Below are 10,545 nucleotides of genomic sequence, written 5' to 3' on the forward strand. Positions count from 1 at the left end.
CGGAGGTATTTGGAACATTGGATCTATTACTGTATTTGTGCATTTATCACGATTTTGCTGCCATGATTTCTTAAAATTTCTCCCATTTTGTGCAGTGTGAAAATTTCCTTAATTATCAAAGTTGGATCTCCATGATCAATCTTGTATGTCATAAATGGAATATTTCTGCACAGCACATAGCAGCTAGGAGCTTTATCCATTGGATGTATCAAATTAATATACAATTTTGCAAGAAATTCTTCAATGCCAACACTGAAGTCTACCAGGAACGCAACCCTAGCTACATGTGGCGTAGTGCGATGGCTGCCCTCCCTGTTCCGATCAATTGTTGTCAATGGCGTTTGGGTTCCGGGGCTGTGATATCATTATGGCGATATCCCTGGCTCCCTGACTTGCAGCATCCACTGGTTTCATCCAGTGCGCCAAATGGCTAAGAAGATCTCCTCGTCTGCGATTTGATGTTAAACTCAGGAATGCAGTGGAATTGGGACTTCATCAGGTCTTTGTTTGATCAGAGGGACGTTGCGTTAATTGAGAAATCCCGCTAAGCTCTCAGAGAAGAGTCGATTCCTGCAGTTGGGCCCTTGAGACCAATGGAGTGTACCCAGTTACGAGCGCTTATCATGGCATGTCTTGACAAATTGACGATGCCCCCGCTGTGATTCTTTTTGGAAGCAATTGTGGAGTTTGAATATCCCTCCAAAGGTACAGAATCTGGTTTGGAGATTGTGTTCAGGCTACGTGCCTACCTGAGTTAAGGTTGCTTAGCAGAGATTTTGATGTGGACAGCGTGTGGCCAGGATGTTCCAACGCAGAAGAGAGTTTTGAGCATGCTTTTATTCGGTGTCGTTTGGCTTGGGACTGTTGGTCCAATTCTGTGCCTATTGTTTTTGGTTTTTCCCTGGCTAATCTCCATATATGGATTCGTGAAGTCTTTCAGGACCGCCAGATGGTATGCATGATCTTTTGGGTTTTATGAAAAAAATAGAAATGAGGTGCTCTGAAAAGGCAGTCACAATAACGCTTCAGCTCCTTTTTTTTTTTCAGCTTCCTCCAATTTGCATCAATGGTTAGCAGCTCGGGTAAGTGGGAATCCTTCTCCCTCAGAATTCAGTTGCGAGAGCTGGGGACGTTTCTACGAAGGCTCTGTTTGGATGAGATGAGGGAAGGATAAATAAAAGCAACGAGGGATAAATAATTACTATAATTCTATTTAGAAAGAAGTGAGCTAATAAAGGGTAAGATAAGTAAGGGTAAGGTAAGTAACGGTAAGGCTTACCCTCCCTGACCCATCAAATCCTAATTTTTCTCACACCCTAAATTGAAGTGTAAGTAATGAGAAGTGAGATATAAAAATTATTTTATTTTTTTATTTTTCTATTGTGTATTTAATTTTTTATTAAAAATTAAATTATACCCATTAAAAATAAACCTAGTTTACTAATACAAACAAATGTTTTCTCTCTCAAGTAGTCGTATCAAATCTCTTAGCTCTCGTGGATTTTAAATTCTTGCAGAAAAAATATTAGTTTTATCTTTCTATTTAATTTCAGTTATTAAATCATTCGTTCTTTCAATAGTTTACTGTAATTATTATGCTCCAATTGTCAAATTTTTTTTTGCTAAATAATTCATTCTTTATTCAATCATTTTTTGTATTACTTTATAGATATCTAAGTTGAATGTTGAAATAGTACATGTCATGGTCTGACATAAAAAGACAATTGAAAATGTAAATTATAGGTCACTAAATTAAAAATAAAATACCTTAATTTTCTAAATAATTCATTCTTTATTCAATCCTTGTTTGTATTATTTTATAAATATCTAAGTTGAATATTGAAATAGTACATGCCATGGTCTGACATAAAAAGACAATAAAAAATACAAATCATAGGTCACTAAATTAAAAATAAAAGGCCTTAATTTACTTATTAAAAAAAATAAAAAATAAATTTTATCTAATAGAAATTTTTTTTTTATAATTTTAATAATTATTTATCCTACTTTCACTTCTTTTCAAACATAAAAAATATCTATTAACTCTCTTTACCTTTCCATTAATTCACCCAAACATGAGATTTTTTTTATTATAACACTTCTTACCCTTCTCTCTCCTAACCCTCCCTCACCTTCCCATTAATTACCCTCCCCTCACCCCATCCATCCAAACAGAGTGGAAATGGCACAAACCTGCTTCAGGTTTTCTGGAATGCAATACAGATGCAGCTCTTCGATTGCAGAATAGAATTGGAGCGGATTGGATCCTGCAAGACGATAGGGGCTGTTGATTAAAGCTTGTCAGACTGAGCTTCAAGGTCCTCCTGATCCTAAAATAATTGAAGCTGTGTCTTTCTGTGAAGCCCTCAGTTGGATTAAAAACCAAGTCCCGCCGAGTGTGCAATTTGAATCTGATTCCCTGCTTTGTCCAAGCTTTTCTTCTTCTTCTTCTTAATTTTTTTTTTTCAAAGAAAATGCACTTAAACAGTCAGAAATGGCATCAGAGTACAATAAAGAGGCCAAATGGTCAGGAATAACAACTAGCCAATTACAAGATAAGACTCTTGAAAGAAACAATTTTGCAAGGTGGTCTGCTGCTCTATTTGTAGTTCTTTTTACAAGAAACTTGAGAAAAATGGGATAAAAGGCCTTTAATGGATAACAAAGTAGCACTAATTTCCCACAACTTTAAATCCTCCAAATTAGAACCAACATCAAACAAAATAGCAGAATAAATCTCTAAAATGATGGCTCTGGCATTAATAGCCAAATCTAGCTTTATAGCAAGAAGCAAAGCACAAGCTTCACCTGTAAGAGGAGAGGAGGCTTGAATGAAGCTAACCATACCATCTAGCAAACGCCATTGAGAGTTTCTCACTATGATAGTTACAACTGCTCTAGAATTTGCATCCCTCGGCGCTACATCACTGTTAAACTTGATAAAGCCTTGAGGAGGGGTGGGGGTGGGGGGACCAATTCACATTTACCACCCTGCGAGCGAGGGAAGATGACATGGGGGTAGAATTCTGAAGAAGCTGAGACCGTTCATTTGACAATTTTTGCGATACGGATAGCAATTGCAATAGGATTAGGGACAAAGCTCTCATAGACAACCTAATTTCTTTGCTTCCAAATAATCCAACAAGATATAGCAATATCCGTTTGAAATTATTGAACCAAGGATGCCCACCAATTAGAGAAAGATGTGAAACCAATTGGATTCGGTTTATAGGAGCTAGGACTTGCAATCCATGTTGCCCTTGTGTGATTGCACCAAAAGAGAGTGTGCCCTATAGATTCCTCATCTGCATCGCAAATAGGACACAAAGGGCAGAGAGGAATACCTCTTTCAGCAAGATTGCTTCGAACAGGAGGGCATTTAGAAGAGCTTTCCACATGAATCCTTTCATCTTTGTTAGATGGACAATCTCCACGTTTTCCACCACACACTTCCTGAAATAACTATCGAATTGCTAGATCTGTTTGATAAGATTTGCTGCTTATTTCTAGAAAGCAACCCATACCCAGACTTGATAGAATATGGCCCAAAATCATCGAAGTGCCAAACGATAGAATCATTGTTTCCCAAAAGGGAAATCGGAATAGTTATAGTGACTTGGGCGGCTTCTATATAAAAGGGAGTGCTAATGAGCTTATATTTCCATTGAAGTGAATCATGGTCAATGAGATCCACAACCAAATTCACATTAGGCGAGCAATGAGGAGGTCTATTGACCATGAAACTTGTGATACGAGGAATCCATGGATCAAATCAAATGAGAGTTTGCCTACCATCCCTGATGTTGTGTCTAAATCCCTCTTTCAACACATTCCTACCAACCAAAGGCTCTGCCGAATCTAAGAACTCCGCTTAGAAGAAGCTAGTCAAAAGGAAGAGTGAGGAAAATAAAAGCCCTTTAGAATACGCCCAGCATTGCTTTGCTAGACAAGTAAGATTAAATAACTCAAAAACAGTTATGGAAATACCACCTAAAGCTTTTGGGGTAGAAGCACCCTTTCAACTAATCCAATGCATCTTCTTTTCTTTATCCTTTCTCTCCCGCAAAAGATTAGAGAGAGTGCCATTTAGCTCTTCACTGCCACCAGGTTGATATCTCGTATTTTTAATCTTTAGTTTCAGGTTGTAAGTCTATTTTGAATGGGTTTTATTCATTCTCAGTTGCTTTTATTAGATGAGTTTTAACAATTATTATTAGTGGTGTATTCTATGATAACTTGGTTTAGAACATAGCAAAATTATTTTATTGTGAAAAATAAGGTGATTTAATGAAATTTTATAATTTATCTCATTAAATTTTTGTAAAATGATATTTTTTTTAAATAGTCAATTATGAAAAATTTATTAATTTAACAAAAAAATTTCTTTAATATTTTAAATTATCATATTTTTCATAACATTTTAAATTCTAATTAAAACAATAGGTATTAAATGTGAAATACAAAATAAGTAAACCTTATTTAATTTTATTATAATTTTTTTAATATTATTACAAAAATATTGTAACCGACTAATTTATGAAAAAAGGCATCATTTGAAGGAGTGGAAGCGTGATTATTGGGCATTAGAACCTTGAATTTCAAAAATTATTTCTAAGGTCACATGGACCATATCAATTTTCTTATGAACCTAATCAATCTCCAATGCCCAATTGCATACCAAAATATATTTTAGCATGCATTAAAATTTTATTTGCCATTAAATATTATGAATTAACATTTAATTCAATTAAACCCTAACTAAAAGAGAATTTTTAGGTACTAACATTTTGATGCACAATTGATGCAATCTTAGGATGTTCTTAGGATACCAAATGTTATCCATCTAGTTTGTCCACTACAAGCACACACCAAAATAATAATGACAGCCCTTATATTGGCTTCTCAAGCCTTGTCAATCAATTTTGAGATGGAGTTTATGCTTTGTGAAGGTTGTATGAATATATTGGGTGTTAAAAACACTTTCTAATAATTTAATTCAAGAGAAAATCTAAGTGTTTCTCTTTGAATCAATTGAGAAATTAAAGAGGAGAAGAGAACTCCATGTTGTCATCCAACATAAAGAGAGGAAGATGTGAATGGCTGATTTTTCTTTATAACCTCTCTTTATATACTTAGGTCAAACCCTAACTTCTTTGCCACATGTCATCACAAGATCTCATCTTGTTATTATTTAATTTAATCCCATAAAGTCAAGTGTCAAGTTTCATTTAAATCATGATATGTGATCTTCCATCATGAGAAGACAAGTAGCAAGATCATATGGTGCCATGTATCACCATCTCATGGTGCCACATGTTACCATGTGAAAAGACAAATTTGCCCTTACTTTTTAATTTGAGTTCTTCACCCAATATTATAATTTCTCCTCTTTAAATCAATTTATATCAAATATAAATTAATTAATTAATTAATCTCCACTAATTAATTTCTCATAATTAAATTCATATTTAATCAAATTAAATAAAATTTAATTTATACTATATATTCAATAACCTATATTTGGTTTTAAGTCATGCTAGGAACTTTGCAATCTTATTGCAAACTAAACCTCTTTAATTAATTAATTAAACTCTTAATTAATTAATTAAATCACATTTTAAATGGTGATTAGCTTGTGTAGATGTGTGACTTACTAGGCTCATTACTTATTGGCAATGAGAAATGATATTAACTCTTAATATCATTAGAACTCTTTTTTATCGTAAATGATTTTTGTAAATCATTTCAGGTATCTTATAGATAATGGTTGATACCTAGCGTAGTATGCCATGGCCACCCAATAAGTAATAAGGAATATCTTAAATAAACCTTTAATCATATGTTACCATGCACTAGAATCTCTCCGTTATAAAATTCTAATTCAAACTGGAGTCATGATTAATATCAAACCCCATTTGCTATGAACATTATGTTCTCTTTTAATTCTAGTTATTGATTAATTAGATTTTCTTGTCAGAAACTTTTTTCTGACTAAATCTGTCTGTCCTGGCCAGGAGCTTGAAACATCAAGAACAATTAAATGAACATAGGATTTTATCCCTATTTACTTAGGGTAACGTATTTCATTTTGATCAACACCTATCTCCATATATAACTAGTAGGAGCCAATACATGCCCATATATCCATACTCAGTACAAGTATGAAAGCAGTGTCAAACTCAAACCACCTATATACAAGATAACTGTATTATCTCAGGTTTAAAGATTATATGCACTGATATGATATATGACAATGCATTGATAAGAGTAAACTCCATGTGCTTGTCACAAGCGTTACTGGTTTGGCATTATAATGCATAAATGCCTATCATGTTTGTTATGTGGCATGAGACTCACCACTCTATCTTATTTATATCTCATATAAATACCTTGAGAACAAACATGATTACAATCTTTCTGGATAAGTCATGTCCTTTGTGAAGTATCCTTGATTATGAACCAATTTATGATACTTTGTGCTAGAAATACTGTCACTCATATTCTTAACAACTTAAGAATAGAATTTTTAATAAAATATCAATGGACCTTTTCGATTACACATAAATATATTATGTAAATGGAAAAGTGAAATTGCCTTTTATTAATAAAATATGTACAAGATACATATAAAATGATATGCTCTAGGGCATACTACTGAAAATCTCCCACTAGCACTAGAGCCATTTATTACAATATTTTATACCAATCTTCTCAAGATGTCGGTCTAACTGAGTTTGTGACATAGGCTTTATGAATAGATCAGCTGGATTTTTGATTGATGATATTTTTTGCATATCTACATCGCGTCGTCCAACTATCTCTCTGATAATGTGGTAACGCCTTTCTATGTGTTTGGATTTCTGGTGAGACCGTGGTTTCTTAGCCTGTATGATCGCTCCATTTTTATCACAGTAGAGAGGAACTGGTGACTCAATGGAAGGAACTACTGCAAGTTCTGTCACAAACTTCTTTATCCAAACAGCCTCTTTTACAGCATCTGATACAGCAATGTAATCGGCCTCTGTAGTGGAATCAGCAGTCATACTCTATTTGGAACTCTTCCAACTGGCTACACCTCCATTACAAATGAACACAAACCCAAAGGTAGACTTTCTATCATCGATATTTGATTGAAAATCAGAATCAGTATAACCATCCAATTGCACATCACCACCTCCATAAATCAAGAATAAATCCTTAGTTCTTCTCAAGTACTTAAGGATATTCTTGACAGCTATCCAGTGTTCTAAACCTGGATTGGATTGAAACTTGCTAGTCAAACTAATAGCATATACTATATCCAGCCTAGTACACAACATTGCATACATTAAACTTCCAATAGCTGAAGCATATGAAATCTTGGCCATTTTATCTCTTTTTTCCGATGTCTTTGGAGACATCTCTTTAGAAAGGTGGATATCATGTCTTACTGGTAACAATCTTCTCTTGGAATCAAGCATGTTAAACCTCTTTAATACCTTTTCCAAGTATAGACTTTGGGATAAACCAATTATTCTTTTCGCTCTATCTCTATAGATGCGAATTTTAAGAATATAGGTTGCCTCCCCTAAGTCTTTCATGGAGAATGTATTTGATAATCATACCTTGACAGTTGTCAATATACTTATGTCATTACGTATCAATAAAATGTCATCTACATATAAAACAAGGAAAGTGACAGCACTCTCATTAACCTTTTTATATACACATGGCTTATCCATGTTTTTGATAAAACTAAATGATTTAATGACTTCATCAAAATGAATGTTCCAACTCCTCGAAACTTGTTTCAACCCATAAATGGATCGTTTTAGCTTGCATACTTTGGAACCATCTTAGGATTCAAAACTCCTAGATTGTTTTATGAAAATGTTTTCATTAATGTTTTTATTAAGAAAAGCTGTTTTGACAGTCATTTGCCAAATCTCATAGTATGCAGCTATTGTTAATAAAATCCTAATTGATTTAGGCATGACAACAAGCGAGAAAGTCTCCTTATAGTCGATTCCTTGCCTTTGGCAAAACCCTTTCGCAACTAGCCTTGCTTTATAGGTCTCTACCTTTCCATTAGAATCAATTTTCTTCTTGAAAACCCATTTATTCCCTATAGGTACAATACCTTCAGGTGGGTCAATAAGGTCCCAAACTTGATTCTTATGCATTGAATCAATTTCGGATTTCATTGCTTCAATCCATTTTGAAGAATCTATATCTGATATAGCTTCTTCATAGGTAAGAAGATCATCTCCATGATCTATTTCTTCATGAGTAAACAACTTTTGTTCATCTTCATGAAGAAAACCATATCTCACTGATGGGTGAGATATCTTGGTCGATCTGCGAGGAATTACTGTAGATGTTTCATCAATAGGTGTAGGTTGACTAGATGAATCTATCCATTTGATCTGTTGGTTGGTCAGAATTCTTAAATTCTAACTCTATTTGCCTTCCTTTGCCACCTTCTTGAATAAACTGTTGTTCAAGAAATATGACATCTCTGCTTACCACAACCTTTTGTGATGTAGGCAAATAAAAATAATATCCAAAACTTTCTTTTGGATATCCAATAAATTGACCTTTTTCTGATCTGGTTTCCAAATTAACAGTGTTCAGCTTTTTAATATAAGCTGGACAGCCCCAAATCTTAACATGCTTAAAACTCGGTTTTCTTCCATGCTATATCTCATAAGGTGTGAAAGAAACTGATTTTGATGGAATCCTATTCAGAATATGCAAAGCTAATTCTAATGCAAATCTCCAAAAGGAGATTGGCATATCAGTATAGCTCATCATACTGCGTACCATATCTAATAGGGTATGATTTCTCTTTTAGAAACCCCATTCAATTGTTTTGTTCCTAGAGGAGTCAGCTGGGAGATAATGCCATGCTCTTTCAAGTATTCAGTACTTAAGTATTCACCTCTATAATCTGATCGAAGAGTTTTAATACTTTTTCCTGTTTAATTTTCTACTTCACTTTTAAATTCTTTAAACTTTTCAAATGATTCATGTTTGTATTTTATCAAATACAAATATCTAAACCTTGATTTATCATCAGTAAAAGTAAATAAAATATGAAAACCACCTCTAGCCATTTCCTTAAATAGACCACAAACATCACTATGTATCAATTCCAAAATATTTTCAGCTCTTAACCTTTGTCCAACAAAAAGTGATCTAGTCATTTTGCCTTGAAGGCAGGATTCACAAATTGGCGTAGGTTCAGAACCCAATGAGGATAAAATCCTCATTTTCTCTAGCTTTGCAATCCTATCTTCTGTAACATGACCTAATCTTAAGTGCCAAATATATTTTGAACTTGAGTTGATTTTACATCATGGCATTATATTCATTTAGATTGCTTGCATTAAATTTGTATTTAACATTATTATCTAAATAATAAAGTCCATTATGCATATAACCTGAGCCAACATATTTATTTAAAAAATAAATATTGCAAATATCATTTTTGAACTAAAATTCATAGCCATTTCTAGTCAAACTAGATATAGAAATGATGTTCTTAAAAGCACCAGGTACATACAATACATTATTTAAATATAGAACATGTCCATATATGTATAAAGATTTAGATCCTACAGCTAAAGCTTCAACAGTTGAGCCATTGCCAACCCGGAGTCTAATATCTCATGACTGCAAGCTGCTACTACTTACTAGTTCTTGCATATCAAAAGTAATATAAGAACTAGCACCAGTATCTAAAACCCAAGCTATAGATGAACTATAAGTATCATCAGAATCTAAATAACAAGACACAAATATACCTTCTGAAGGTCTATCCTTCTTGTTCTTCAGAGAAGCAAGATACTCTGGACAGTTCCTTTTCCAGTGCCCATCCTTCTGGCAATGGAAACACTTTCGCTTGCCTTTGTCAGCTTCGGTCTTGCCCTTCTGTTTGGCTATCTTCTTGGAAGGTCCAAGAATTTGAGGTTTCTTATTCTTATTACCCTTCTTCTTTATGGACTTTCTAACAGAAAAAAGAAGATGCAATTAAAGCCACTTTTTTTCCTTTATTGCCCGGCATATTCTTTTGGGCAATAATCAGCATGTTAAGCAACCCAATCAAAGTACACTCTTGCTTTTTCATATGAAAATTTATCACAAAATTTCCAAATGACTCAGGCAGGGACTGAAGGATCAAATTCGTCTGTAGCTGAAAATCTATGTGAAAGTCAAGATGTTCCAGCTGCTCAATAAGCTGAATCATCTTGTGGACATGATCTCCTACATTCTGTCCTTCAAACATCTTCATGCGGAATAGCTGTCTAGATATCTCATACTTAGCATTCCTGCTATGCTCACCATATAACTCTTGCAGGTGAAGGAGGATCTCGCTTGCATTCTGCATGTTTTCATGTTGCTTTTGTAACTCATTAGTCATAGAAGTAAGCATGTAACATTTGGCTCTCATATCATGCTCCTTCCACTTGTCCAAAGTGTCTAGTTCCTCTTGAGTGGCCTCTGGAGGTAAGGGACCAGGAACCTTTAAGTCTAAACCATATCCAATACGTTCTAGATTAAGGA

At 34.1% G+C, this 10,545-nt stretch overlaps 1 long non-coding RNA gene across 1 annotated transcript; it reads right to left on the reverse strand.

Moving 5' to 3' along the window:
• Positions 1–979: 979 nt before the first annotated feature.
• On the reverse strand, positions 980–4,192 carry LOC131173947 (uncharacterized). The gene is made up of 2 exons (XR_009144279.1): positions 2,194–4,192; positions 980–1,146 (listed from the first exon to the last, which is right to left on the reverse strand). It is a non-coding gene; the product is annotated as an uncharacterized LOC131173947 (long non-coding RNA).
• Between the last annotated feature and the right edge of the window lie 6,353 nt (positions 4,193–10,545).

This window comes from Hevea brasiliensis, chromosome 15 (assembly GCF_030052815.1).
Source record: "Hevea brasiliensis isolate MT/VB/25A 57/8 chromosome 15, ASM3005281v1, whole genome shotgun sequence".
NCBI classification, from domain to species: domain Eukaryota; kingdom Viridiplantae; phylum Streptophyta; class Magnoliopsida; order Malpighiales; family Euphorbiaceae; genus Hevea; species Hevea brasiliensis.